Below are 13,057 nucleotides of genomic sequence, written 5' to 3' on the forward strand. Positions count from 1 at the left end.
GGCTTTGTTTACCTACTTAAGCCTCAGCAATGGCGGGCGCCCCTCCCCCAGCCTCGCTGCTGCCTTGCGGTTAGATCGCAGACTGCTGTGTTAGCAATGAGGGAGGCTCCGTGGGCGTGGGACCTTCCCAGCCAGGTGTGGGATATATTCTCCTGGTGTGCCCGTTTGCTTAAAGTGCAATATTGGGGTGGGAGTTACCCGATTTTCCAGGTGTTGTGTGTCTCAGTTCCCCTGGCTAGGAAAAGGGATTCCCTTCCCCCTTGCGCTTCCCAGGTGCGGCGTTGCCTCGCCCCGCTTCAGCTCTCGCTGTTCGGGCTGCAGCAGCTGACCAGCACCGATTGCCCGGCACTCCCTAGTGAGATGTCCCCAGTACTTTATTTGAAAATGCAGAAATCACTGGTCTTCTGTGTCGCTCGCGCTGAGAGTTGGAGACTGGAGCTGTTCCTATTCGGCCATCTTGCTCCGCCCCAAAGAGATGGGGTTTTGCCATGTTGGCCAGGCTGGTCTCCAACGCCTGACCTCAGGTGATCCACCCACCTTGGCCTCCCAAAGTACTGGGATTACAGGCATGAGTCATCGCGCCCGGCCCAGTTATTGTTTTTAATTTGGCTTTTATTCTATCAAAGTGTACATACACACAGTCAAATAGTTTTACAAGACTTGTTACAAATGATAGCAGTCCTATGTATCCACCACCATTTTCCTCCTCCCTGGGGCAACAATTTCAACTATTTTAGATTCTTTTGGTATCTATCTCCATATCTTCACATGCTTATACTACTGTTTCTTTTTCTTTTTTTCTTTTTTTTCCAGTTTGAGCCAGTATCTATTGACTCTCTATTACAGAAGATGAAGATTTAGCTCATGTTCACTCTTCTGTCTGGTACCTAAAACATCCCCTCACCATTCATTCTTCCATCCTCCCGATAGAATTCTGTTGCTTTTGTTTGGGCTCCATGTAGTATTGGCGTTGGTACTGCTATATAAATGCAAATCATAACCAGGCAGTGAAGTTGCCAGTAGTTATTTTTTCTTTCTTGCCCAACATCTGTATCACCTAGAATTATTATAAATAACTTAATGTTGTTTTATTTCCATGTACATATGAATACAACCCTAAACTTTCCTCCAGGTAGGTAAATCTCTGGTTTGTTTTTTTTTTCTTGTCCTATGTTTCATGTGTTTAAAGTCCGCTTTGTCCATTAAAGGAGAAGAGGCTATGGATCAAATTAAGCAATTGATGTCAGTCTTTTCGCATCGAATTCTTATGACTGACTAGGTGATATTTTGTATGGTTCATGTATGTTTATCAAATCGCAGTCACTTTTTTCCAACACAAATTTGAAGTAACTGGCTATTTAATTATCATAAGCTTAGCGTTTAGTTGGATTTACCCAATGTAAAAATCACAAAGAAATTACTACAGTAGAAGCTACAGGAGATGGTAATATTCCCAGGATGCTGGGAAGTTAGTACCACCCTCCCATTTCCCAATTTCCTATTTTGTCCCTGTGTTTAACCCATTTCAAAAACCCACTGGTTGCAGAGAGGGGAGAAATGTTTGTTCAAGGCCACAAGGTAGATGAAGAACAGTAAACTCTGGCCCATCTGCCAAATCTATCTGGGAGCCTGTTTTTGTACTGCCAGAGAACTAAGAAGGGTTTCTACATTTTTAAAAGGTTGCAGAAAACAAAACAAAAGCAAAACCCTCCAAATGAAGACACGCCCTATGTGGTCACAAAGCCTGAAATATTTACTACTTACTTGACCCTTTACAGAAAAAGTTTGTTGACTCCTACTTAAGAGCTCAGGCTCTAGAATCAGAGAGACCTGGGTTTGGATTCTAGTGAGACCTAGGCAAATTACTAATATCTTTGAGCCTCAGTTTCCTCATCTGTAAAATGGGATTGATGTGAGGATTGAATGAAGTTGGGTTGCAGAGTCCTCCTCACAGAGCCTGCTAAGTGCTCAACATAGAAGCTTACATATTTGGATTGTTTTTATGGGAGTAAAGTCTCCTGATGCTTTCTAGAGCAGGCTAGATCCTGCCCTGGCTGGATCTCCAGAGGTGTGATCAACTCCGTGTACTGAAGGTGCCATGGCCTTTCTCCTCCCGCTGCTCCCAGCTGTAATCAGGCAATCGCTTTGGCCCTAGCACCTAATCAGACAATTTTGCTATTTCACATTCAAACACTGTGCTTTTCAGACTCTTCTATGAAACCCATATATTTTCCTTAAGAGTTGATAATGAACTCTAGCACTGAAAGTTTTTCCAAGTTCATGATTGATGACAATGTGATAGGGAGCTGCGTGGCTCCAGTTGCCAGCTCAGGCGAGAATCTGCTTAGGGCCATTGCAGAGCCTCCCAGCAGCACATTCCAAAACTCTTCAGCTTCACTGCCTGCCCAGAGCCATCTGGAGACAGCCCCCTCCTCCAGGCATGATTTGCAGAGTAAACAGACTGGGCATTTGGCAACTTTCTATTTCCTTCTTCGTGTAGTGCTGCTCTGGAGGCAGAGTATCCTGGCAGAAGGCAAGCTGTGACCATAATCCAGAAGGCTTGGAAATGTGGTCTTTATTTTTATGCATTTCAGTGGTAGCAAAAGATGAAATCTGTGAATTCTTTCTTCCTTGCTTTTCCTTTTTTTGGTTTCTTTGTCTTTCTCTAAAATTTGCCAACACTCTGAAATCTGAGTTTCTTGAATTCTTGAAGGCAGGGTAGAGAGGGTCCCTTTCAAGTTGGTTCCAGGAGCTGAGATGTGACAAGAGTTGAGAGGAGCCAGAGGGGCCAAGAACCCCACTGCTGGACAACCAGATGTCTGGGGGATGGGCGACTATTGCCCTATCCTGGGAGCACTGCAGCTTTAGCAGAAGCAGGATGTGCCCACACCCGTGTACTCCAGCTGCAGCCTAGCCTCTGTAGGAAGTCAACGCCTGGCACTAGGTCCTGAACTATTTGGAATTGTGCTCCTCCCCTCTGCCAAAGCGGGAAGGACCTGGGAGATTGTAGGGAGCTCTGCCCACTCGCTAGTGGGAAACAGAGCCACTTGGACAGGAAGTCAGAGGCGAATAGGAGTGGGTGTTGCAAAGAATGTCGATGGCCACACACAGTTTGGGAGGGAGCCTAGCACCAAGTACTAGGATGAAGATGGCAATTGCCAGTGTTTGCCCATGTGTGCACAGTATCAGCTCAGAGAAGCTTTGGGAAGTGAGGAGCTTAGCGATCCGCAGCCAAGGAGATGAGAGTCTGAATGTGGGTGTCATAAAGTTCCGCTTTAAGAGGGGATTGTTTTATTGGGGGAGGAGTGTGCCTGGGTGGGGCTTGCGGCTGTGCAAACAGTCTGGGGCCCCTCCCTCCTCCAGCAAGGGGCTACTAGCTTCAACTTTACCTCCACCTGTGAGGCCAACCCAGATCAGCTGATGGGATGTATGTTTGGCCTTGACTGTTGCTAATTGATACATTTTGTTCACAGACAACACAGAGGTGTTTAATATGGAGTTTAGAGTAATAGAAACTAATTGGAATTTGGGAGTGAATTAGATGTGTACCTTTTTTTAAATCCTAAAACTTAGCTTGTTTTCAGAAAGGTATTTCAACGCATACTTTTTCTTCTTCCTATTAGTTTTTCATTCATACGTGTGCCAAGTCACACAGCCCTAAGGTGCCGAGACAGTTAACAGTCTACCTTTGCCTTTACTTTCCACAGATTAGAGGAGAAGGGAGAGGATTTGCTGTTTTGGTCTTCTTAGCAAAACTTTGGCTCTGCCTTTAGGAAGTCAGTGAACAGAATGAAAATGGGAGAGCCTTTTTCTGTTTCATCTGGAAAGAGCATCAAAGGCAATGGATACAGGGTGAGGCCATGAAGCATGGCAAAAGAAGGCGGCAAAACCCGGAAGCTGGTGTTGCCTGTCAAAGAGGACCACTATCTTGCTTTGGGGAATCCTAGCATTTCCTTCTCTCAAAACTTCTAAGACCCTAAACTAGACCCCACTTTTGTGTTTAGCTTACCCATCTCTGGGCTATCCTGGCTTACCTTTTTCCTTCCCAGGCCCCTTCTACTGAGGGGCTGAGGGCTGATGCTAAATAGAAAGGGGAAGAGTTAATGGAGCAAATGTCCTCAACTTTAAAGTTGAACAACCCTTCCCCATTCTCATATCCTTTCATCCCCTCTCTCATGCAAATTCCATCTCTTTCACAGCCTGCTGGAAGGATAATGTGTTTTCTCTTGCCCGTATACTCTTTTTTTGTTGTTTGTTTTTTGTTTTTTAATGTTTCTTCCGTCAAGAGGAGAGCATTTCTCACTTAGCCTAAAATGTGAATGGTTGATAGCTCTGCCCTAGAAGTCTTGGAACAGAAAGACAGACGTTTAGAAATTAATCTCACCTTCCCTTAATGTTGACATTCCTACAGCTGCTTCTGTTTTATACAGCAGTGATATTGGAATTAATCGAGAGAGTTGCAAAGGGGAATATTTGCTGGACTCCGTTGTACCAGACTAGCTTTATGATTTACTTTTGTGACATGTAAGGACATGTTTGTCTTTTTGACACAGATTTAAATTGTTTTTTTGTTTGTTTGTTTTGTTTTTTGAGACAAGTTCTCCCTCTGTGATGGCTAATATTGAGTGTCAACTTGATTGGATTGAAGGATGCAAAGTATTGCTCCTGGGTGTGTCTGTGAGGCTGTTGCCAAAGGAGATTAACATTTGAGTCAGTGGACTGGGAGAGGCAGAGCCACCCTCAATCTAGGTGGGCACCATCTAATTAGCTGCCAGCATGGCTAGAATAAAGCAGGCAGAAGAAGGTGGAAGGGGTGAACTTGCTGAGTCTTCTGACCCCCATCTTTCTCCTGTGCTGGATGCTTCCTGCCCTTGAACATCAGACCCCAAGTTCTTCATCTTTTGGACTCCTGGACTTACACCAGTGGTTTGCCAGGGGCTCTCAGGCCTTCATTCACAGACTGAAGGCTGCTCTGTTGGCTTCCCTACTTTTGAGGTTTTGGGACTCGTACTGATTCACTACTTGCTTCCTTGCTCCTCAACTCGCAGACAGCCTATTGTGGGACTTTACCTTGTGATCGTGTGAGTCAGCTCTCCGTAATAAACTCCCTTTCATATATACATACATCCTATTAGTTGTGTCCCTCTAGAGAACCCTGACTAATACATCCTCTGTTGCCCAGGCTGGAGTGCAGCGGTGTGATCGTAGCTCACTGCAGCCTCGACCTCCTGGGCTCAAGCAGTCTTCCCACCTCAACTTCCTGAGTAGCTGAGATTACAGGCATGCTCCACCACACCCAGTTAATTTTTAAAAATCTTCTGTAGAGAGAGGGTCTCACTGTATTCCCCAGGCTGGTCTCAAACTTCTGGCCTCGAGTGATCATCCCACCTCGGTCTCTCAAAGCTCTGGGATTACAGGTATGAGCCACGACATCCAGTCTTAAATTGCCTTAAATCGCCTTAAATCATAGAGCATAGCAAACCAAAGACACTTTTATAGAATGAATGGAGTAAACCACAACTCTTACATGTTTTCCTTGTGGCTCTCAAACTCTCTAAAATGGACGTTAAATCATCTGGGAGGCTTGTTAAACCAAAGATGGCTAGGGTCCAGGATTTTGCGTTTCTAGCAAGTTCCTAGGTTTTGCTGATGCTGTGATCAGAAGATGACACTTTGAGAACTAGAGCATTAAAAAGGCTATGGAGTCTCCATGTTGATTTCTTTTCTCAACAAATCCCATGAAGTGCTTTGTTCTCTTGAGTGCATCTGAAAATATTCCCAGAGGACCACCTTTTTCTTTATGTGAGAAATAATTTAGGTACCAAACTGAACATTAGCATGGCCAACTTTGCACCTGCTCTCCAGAATGTGGCTGCTTGGGCCTGCCTGCTTGGAGACCTGGCTGGCAAATGGACTCTACTAGCAGGAGGGCTTCTAGAGACTTAAGGAAGGGATGGTGTACTTGTTCCCTTCCCAGTCATTGATAGGATTTCCTGGGAATTCCTGGCATTTTCTTCCTTGTCATGCTCAAAGCAACTTTATCTGGCACCAGCTTAAGGGAAGGTGGGTTCAGCAGGAGGAGAATGAGGATTTGGTCCCTGCCAAAGGTTCTGGAGTGGGATTTTTAAAAGATAATTGGTTGCTTTCAGAGTGTATTCTTCATGCTTCACTCTTTTAGTGGCCAGTGAGAAAATACAAAGCTCAAACCACCTAAACTAGAAGAAAAAAAAAATGCACTAGCTCAGGTAACTGGAAAGGTCAGGGGAAGCCTAGCTAGCTTCAGGCACAGCTGGATCCAAAATCTCCGAAACTATTTTCAAAGGAGACCTCTCTGTACTTCCCAGATTGATTTCTGTCCATATTGGCACCACACCTACTATTTGAATGTCCACTGTGAGTGAATAATTGTTATGGGTGCTAGGAAGACAGGTTCCACATACCAAAAGAAACCTGAAAGAAACAGGAAAGAAAACGCTTTCCCTTTTTTATGCTTGTTCCTTTATCAGAGGTGCTTTTACCTCCTAATTCCTGACTGTTCAATGCCTGTAAATGTTTCATCGCCCACAACCATGAAACCTTCCCGGATTTCCCAGTTAGTAAGGTCTCTGTCTCTGAATACCACCAGTGGTTTACTTGTGAGAGGCGGTGGAGTTTAACAGCTGAGTGTCTCTGCTCTGCTGGGCACTGCCTGGCACTTGCTAGCCGTCTGGCTTCGAGCAATCACTTCATCTCTCTGTGCCTTAGTTTTCTCATCATAAGATGAAGAGAATACATTTCCACCTTCCAGAGTTGCTGTGAGAGTAACAAAACCATGGATGTAAAAGTGCTAAGGTGGTGTCCATCACAGAGAAGCTTCTCAACAAATGCTTCATTTTGTTAATTTTTCCTCTGTGCCATTCCCCATTTTGTACGTTGTATTATTGTTTCTGGTAAAAATAACCTCATTGCCCCATTTTACAGGCCAGGCCCCCTTGGTTACAAAAATGTCCCGGCCCGCAACTTGCACAAGATGTTGACACTGTGACGTCTGACAGCCTCTCCTGATGGCCAGCTATACCATGACTCCAATGTGGCTCAGAGGAGAACTTGTTGATGGATACTGCTAGCTTGTACCTCATATTTTCCTTGTTTTCCACCACCTCTAATTTCTTTCCACAGTAACCAGCAGCTCAGGGTAAACAGCTTTAGTGGAGTGCCAGCATTTACTGTCAACCATTAAGGTATTAAAACCCTGAGGAGTCCGACCATCCCAGTCTTCTTGGCACTGGTAGATTTTTTAAATGCTTCCAAATTCTCATATCGATATATCAAAACAGAGTTTTATATTATACTTCACGTTTGATTACAAGAAAGGCAAATTCTTTTTTTTTTTTTCTTTTGAGATAGAGTCTCGCTCTGTCGTCCAGGCTGGAGTGCAGTGGCTGGATCTCCGCTCACTGCAAGCTCCGCCTCCCAGTTTCACACCATTCTCCTGCCTCAGCCTCCAGAGTAGCTGGGACTATAGGAACCCACCACCATGCCCGGCTAACTTTTTGTATTTTTAGTAGAAACAGGGTTTCACCGTGTTAGCCAGGATGGTCCCCATCTGCTGACCTCGTGATCCACCCGCCTCGGCCTCCCAAAGTGCTGGGACTACAGTTGTGAGCCACTGAGCCCGGCCCAAGAAAGCCAAATTCTTATGCCTCTTCAAGAATTTATCCTCAAATCCTGGTTTGAGAAACACCATCTTAAAAAAAAAAAAAAAAAAAATCTTACTCTATGGAAATATTTGACTTCCTGATTATTGATGTTAAGGAGAAATTTTCCTTTTTTTTCTTTTGAGATGGAGTCTTGCTCTGCCGCACAGGCTAGAGTGCAGTGAAGCAATCCCGGCTCACTCTGCCTCCTGGGTTCAGGTGACTCTCCTGCCTTAGCCTCCCGAGTAGCTGGGATTATAGGCACCCGCCACCATACTCGCTAAATTTGTATTTTTAGTAGAGACGGGGTTTCACCATGTTGGCCAGGATGGTCTTGAACTCACGACCTCAAGTGATCCCCCCGCCTCAGCCTTCCAAAGTGCTGGGATTACAGTCATGAGCCACGGCGCCCAGCCGAGAAATGTTCTTATTATAATTAGTAAAGGACAGAAATGTTAAGATTATTTTGAAATGAAAACATAAAGTAGTTCTCTATCAGGAGGACTGATAGAGATACACACTATCACTAAGACAAAATACATATAGTGGTGAAGAGAATTCCAAAGCATTTGCTGGGAAACACAAAAGAAACGGAAGCAGGCAATTATCGAATGAAAGGGACAGTTAAGGATTCAGAATGGACTCGACCTGGATGTCCTTTTTGAGAACTCAAATAAAAAAAAGCAAGGAACTGAATTGGGAGCCTTCCATCATCAGCACCATTCACTCCAACTTTGTGCGAATACTGGATTTCTGGATGGTGAATTTTAAGCCTGTATGACACATACATTTATTATGTATGTATATTTTCTATCTCTTCAACTAGACAAAATTTTCAAGGACAGGTTTCTGCATCTTGTTCAAACCAAACAAGGCTCTTCCTTTAATTTTGTGTAGGTGATAAATTGAGATTGTTGATTTTGAAGCGACATCAACATCTCATAGAGTCCTAGGATCTTTTCAGATTACGTGTTTTCAGATAGAACTTGAGGCGCAAAGATGGAAAGACAGAGCAATGAGACATATGTAAGGGATTTGGCAGAAGGAATGAATTAGTGCTGGAGTCTGCTTTGAAGGATCATATCTAGGAATAAGGAAGAATGTATTTACTTATAGAGAAGGAGCAGTATAAACCTTGTGCTTCACAGACAGTAATTTTTCCTCTAAATTACTTAAAAGACTAAACCTTCCTTAAAGTCAGGCAGTACAGAGGATGGTCAGCAGGAAATTCATCATTTCCTCCCCTTTCTTCTTGGTCAGTGGGATACAGTATTTGCTGGGCATGTGGTGTGTTGGGAACCTGGGGGCCCATAGTGCAGTGTGGCTTCTGCCTATGTCCTGAGGAGCCTCCAAAACAACTCTCGTCAATGTCCCAGTAAGCTCCTAGAGGCAGGATTCTAGGATTCACTTTTAAGGCTTTAACCCAGGAGTTGGCAGCCTTCTTCTGCAATGGGCCAGATAGTGAATATCCTTGGTTTGCGGCCATCTGGTCTCTGTCGTGACTCCTCAGTGTTGCTGCGGTAGCTCGAAAGCAGCTGCAGAGGATATGTAAATGAAGAAGCATGGCTGTGTTCCCATGAGATGGCACACATGGACGCTGAAATTCAAATTTCATATGCTTTTCAAGTTAGAAAATATTATCCTTCTCTATTTTTTTTCAGTCACTTAAAAATGTAAAGACCATTCTTCGCTGTGGGCCATACAAAAACATGTGGCATGTGGTAGGCTGGACTTGACCAGCAGGCCATAGTTTACTGATCCCTGATTGACTGATTTGAGACAGAGTCTCTATCTGTCACCTAGGCCGGAGTGCAGTGGCACAATCTTGGCTTATTGCAACCCCCACCTCTGGGTTCAAACAATTCTCCCTCAGCCTCCTGAGTAGCTGGGATTACAGATGTACACAACCATGTCCAGCTAATTTTTGTATTTTTAGTAGAGACTGGGTTTCACTATGTTGTACAGGCTGATCTCGAACTCCTGGGCTCAAGTGATCTGCCCGCCATGGCCTCCCAAAGTGTTGGGATTATAGGCGTAAGCCACCATGCCCGGCCCCGATCCCTGATTTAGAAACCCCCCTAGCTGCTGGTAATGTACAGTCAACATTGAGAATCCCTAGGATAGATTTGGAGTTTCTCAAGCCCTAGGCCTAAGTTATCTTTGCATCCCCACACGGTAGGTGGGTGGTTGATCAAGGTTGAATGGATTAATCTTTATAGGTACCCTGCATCCCCGTGCCATGTCCATATTATTGACATGATTAATAATCCAAGATTACCAGGGAGCAGGGCAGGTTATGACTGGTAAAGAGGAGACACCAAGCAGCAGCAGGTGCTGGAGGGTTCACGGGAGGCAATGGTTTGGGAGGTGCTGTTGTGGCCACAGGGGACTCCACTCAGACTTCGCTTCAAGAGAACCTGCTGCAAGGAGGGTAGTTGGTAGACAGTCATTAGCTGCTGCACATTGGATCCGCCAGGGTTCACACAGAGGCCACGCTTTCCCGGGCTGTTCCCAGCTAATACTAAGCATGGCAGGGGCCTAGAGCCGGGTCATTTCTGCCCATTGCAAGACCTTCTGCTGGGCCATCTCCACCCTGGGGCTCACAGCCTGGCTGAGGCTTCCTCAGAGCTGTACTGCAGTGTGAGGCCCCTTCCACCCCTTTCTTCCTTCTCTCTCTTGGTTCACAGCTGCCAGACCTGCATTGTGGTCTGAAGCCATTCCCCAGGTACACCAGCTCCCTCTCCTCTTTATCCTTCACAGGGATTTCTTCCAGTCAATCTCTTCTTGGAGGACTTGGACTGACAGGGACACTCAGGGGGAAGACTGGGAAAAGCAGACAGATTTCACTTTGTCAGGGTTTCTTTTTTAAAAAAATTCTTTTTCCATTTTTTCCTTATTTCTCTGAAGATAGAATGAACAGGGTTAGCAATAGCCATTCTAATGTTAATGGAATTGTTTTCATTATCATTATTTTTATTATTATTTTATTTTCAGGCAAGGTGGAGTGCGGTGGCATGATCACGGCTCACTGCAGCCTTGAACTCATGGGCTCAAGAAATTCTCCCACCTCAGCCTCTCAAGTAGCTGGGACTACAGGCATATGCCACAATCCCTGCTAATTTTTTTTTTTTTTTTGTAGAGACCGGGTCTTACTACATTGCCCAGGCTGGTCTCAAACTCCTAGGCTGAAGCAATTCTTCTGCCTTGGCCTCCCAAAATGCTGGGATTACAGGCATGTGCCACTGTGCCCAGCTTATTCTGATTTTAATGGAATTGATGAAAGAATTGCACTCCAGTGTGAAACTTCCTCCTGTGCTCACAGGTATTCTCGAATTGAGACTGGCAATTCCTTAGGGAAATTTTACATTGTGCTCATAGCGTCCAGTAAAAATGAATCCTTCTTTCACTTGTTTGTGGTAATGGTTGTGCAGTTGCCATATCACTGAGACATTTGAGAGGCCTTCAGGCGGGAGGCCTGGGAGCTACATTGGGTTTGACAATCTGAAGACTGACTCCAGCCTGGGTTGGTCACCAAGGGGTGAGGAACCAGATGAGCTAGGCTGCGTGGAATGTCCCCAGGTTTTGTCTGTCTTCATTGTCATTCTGTAGAATCTATTTGAGAATAGATATTCAAGTTCATTCCTGGGGAAGAATGATGCATAGAAACCAGGTAAAAGCATCAAGGCTCCCTGCCGAGTGCCTGAGGTCTGGCGCAATCCTGCCACCCTCAGAAATGATGAAAGGGAGACTACAGGCCTGAGATGACAGACGCCACAGCTCAGTTCCTCCCCTTCCCAGGCTCATTTACCTGGATGCAGAGTCACGGGCTGTGTCCAGCCTCTGCAGTGGGGTGAGGACTTCTAGCATCGTTCTTATCAGGTCAGACTTTGGGCTGGGTGGAGTTTGCAGATGCCATCATTAAGGGACTCTTTAAGTTGGCTAGGGTGACAGAAGCTGACAGGATCTGGCATGCAGCTGCTGGGACTGATGAGCCAGAGGGGCTAGGGGATACAAGCAGCTCCCGGCTTATGTGATGCACATCAGTAGAAACCCCAGGAGATGAGAGCCTCTTCTCTGACAGTTTCAGGCCAAATCCTTGGAAGGGCATTGATTGACTGGATCTGAATCATGTGCCCACATTTGGTCAAAGGAGGCTCATGTGGAAGGGGCTCTGTAGCAAAAAAGAGGGGGTGATGTTTCCAGAAGACGATGAGCTAGGCTGAGTGGACTGTCCCTTACCCCTACCACAGGGGACACAAAAGCTACCACTCTCCTCTGCATGTGACAGGAAGCAGGTCAGAGGCCAGGCCTTCAGATGAGATCCGAAAGCACACCGACATGAAAAGTAGTAGTCCAGAGTTCAGGAAAATAGCCAGGAATGAGACCTGTGGGAACAGGACTGAAGAAGGATGGCCAATATAAAAGTAATAACAGTGAGCACATGCTGAATGCTGTATCAGCTAGGACGCTTTCACCTACAAATAAGGAGAAATCTTACTCAACACGTTTAAACAATGAAAAGGCTGAAGGTAGAGGCCTCTGGGATGCTTAAGATAGCAGCTTGATGGTCTTCAAGACCCTGGGTCTCTCCACCCTCCCTCTTTCTCTTCTCTTCATTTTTATCTTCCTCTTTAGGTGAGGCTCCCTCACAGTCCTACAATGGTTAAGTGTCTAAGTGTTACCACCTTGTATAATGAAATACAAGTGCTTCCCTTCCTTGAGTAACCCTCCCCCTGACCTTTTTCTATTTATGGTATAATATGCATAACATAGCATTTACCCTCTTAAGCATTTTAAAATGTATAGTTCAGCAGAATTAAGTACATTCACATTGTTGTGCAATCATCGTCGCCATCCATCTGTGAACACTCTGAATTTTTGAGAAACAAAAACATTCAAACCATAGCCCACCCACTCTCCCACAGGCACTGGCATGCACCATTCAGCTCTCTGCCTCTACACATTTGAGTATTCCAGGTGCCTCATATACGTGGAATAATACAGTATTTGTCCTTTTGTGACTGGCTTATTTCCCGTAGCATAATGTCCTCAAGGTTCATCCATGTTGTAGTATATGTCAAAATTTCCTTCCTTTTGAAGGCTGACTCACATCCCACTGTATGTATACACCACATTTTGTTTATCCACATATCCCTTAAGGGACACTTGAGTTGCTCCTACCTTTTCACTACTGTGAATAGTGCAGCTACGACAAATATCTCTTGGAAACCCTGCTTTTCTTTCTTTCTTTCTTTCTTTCTTTCTTTCTTTCTTTCTTTCTTTCTTTCTTTCTTTCTCTCTTTCTCTCTTTCTCTCTTTCTCTCTTTCTCTCTTTCTCTCTTTCTCTCTTTCTCTCTTTCTCTCTTTCTCTCTTTCTCTCT

This window comes from Rhinopithecus bieti, unplaced genomic scaffold (assembly GCF_001698545.2).
Source record: "Rhinopithecus bieti isolate Rb0 unplaced genomic scaffold, ASM169854v2 scaffold_37914, whole genome shotgun sequence".
Lineage (NCBI taxonomy): Eukaryota > Metazoa > Chordata > Mammalia > Primates > Cercopithecidae > Rhinopithecus > Rhinopithecus bieti.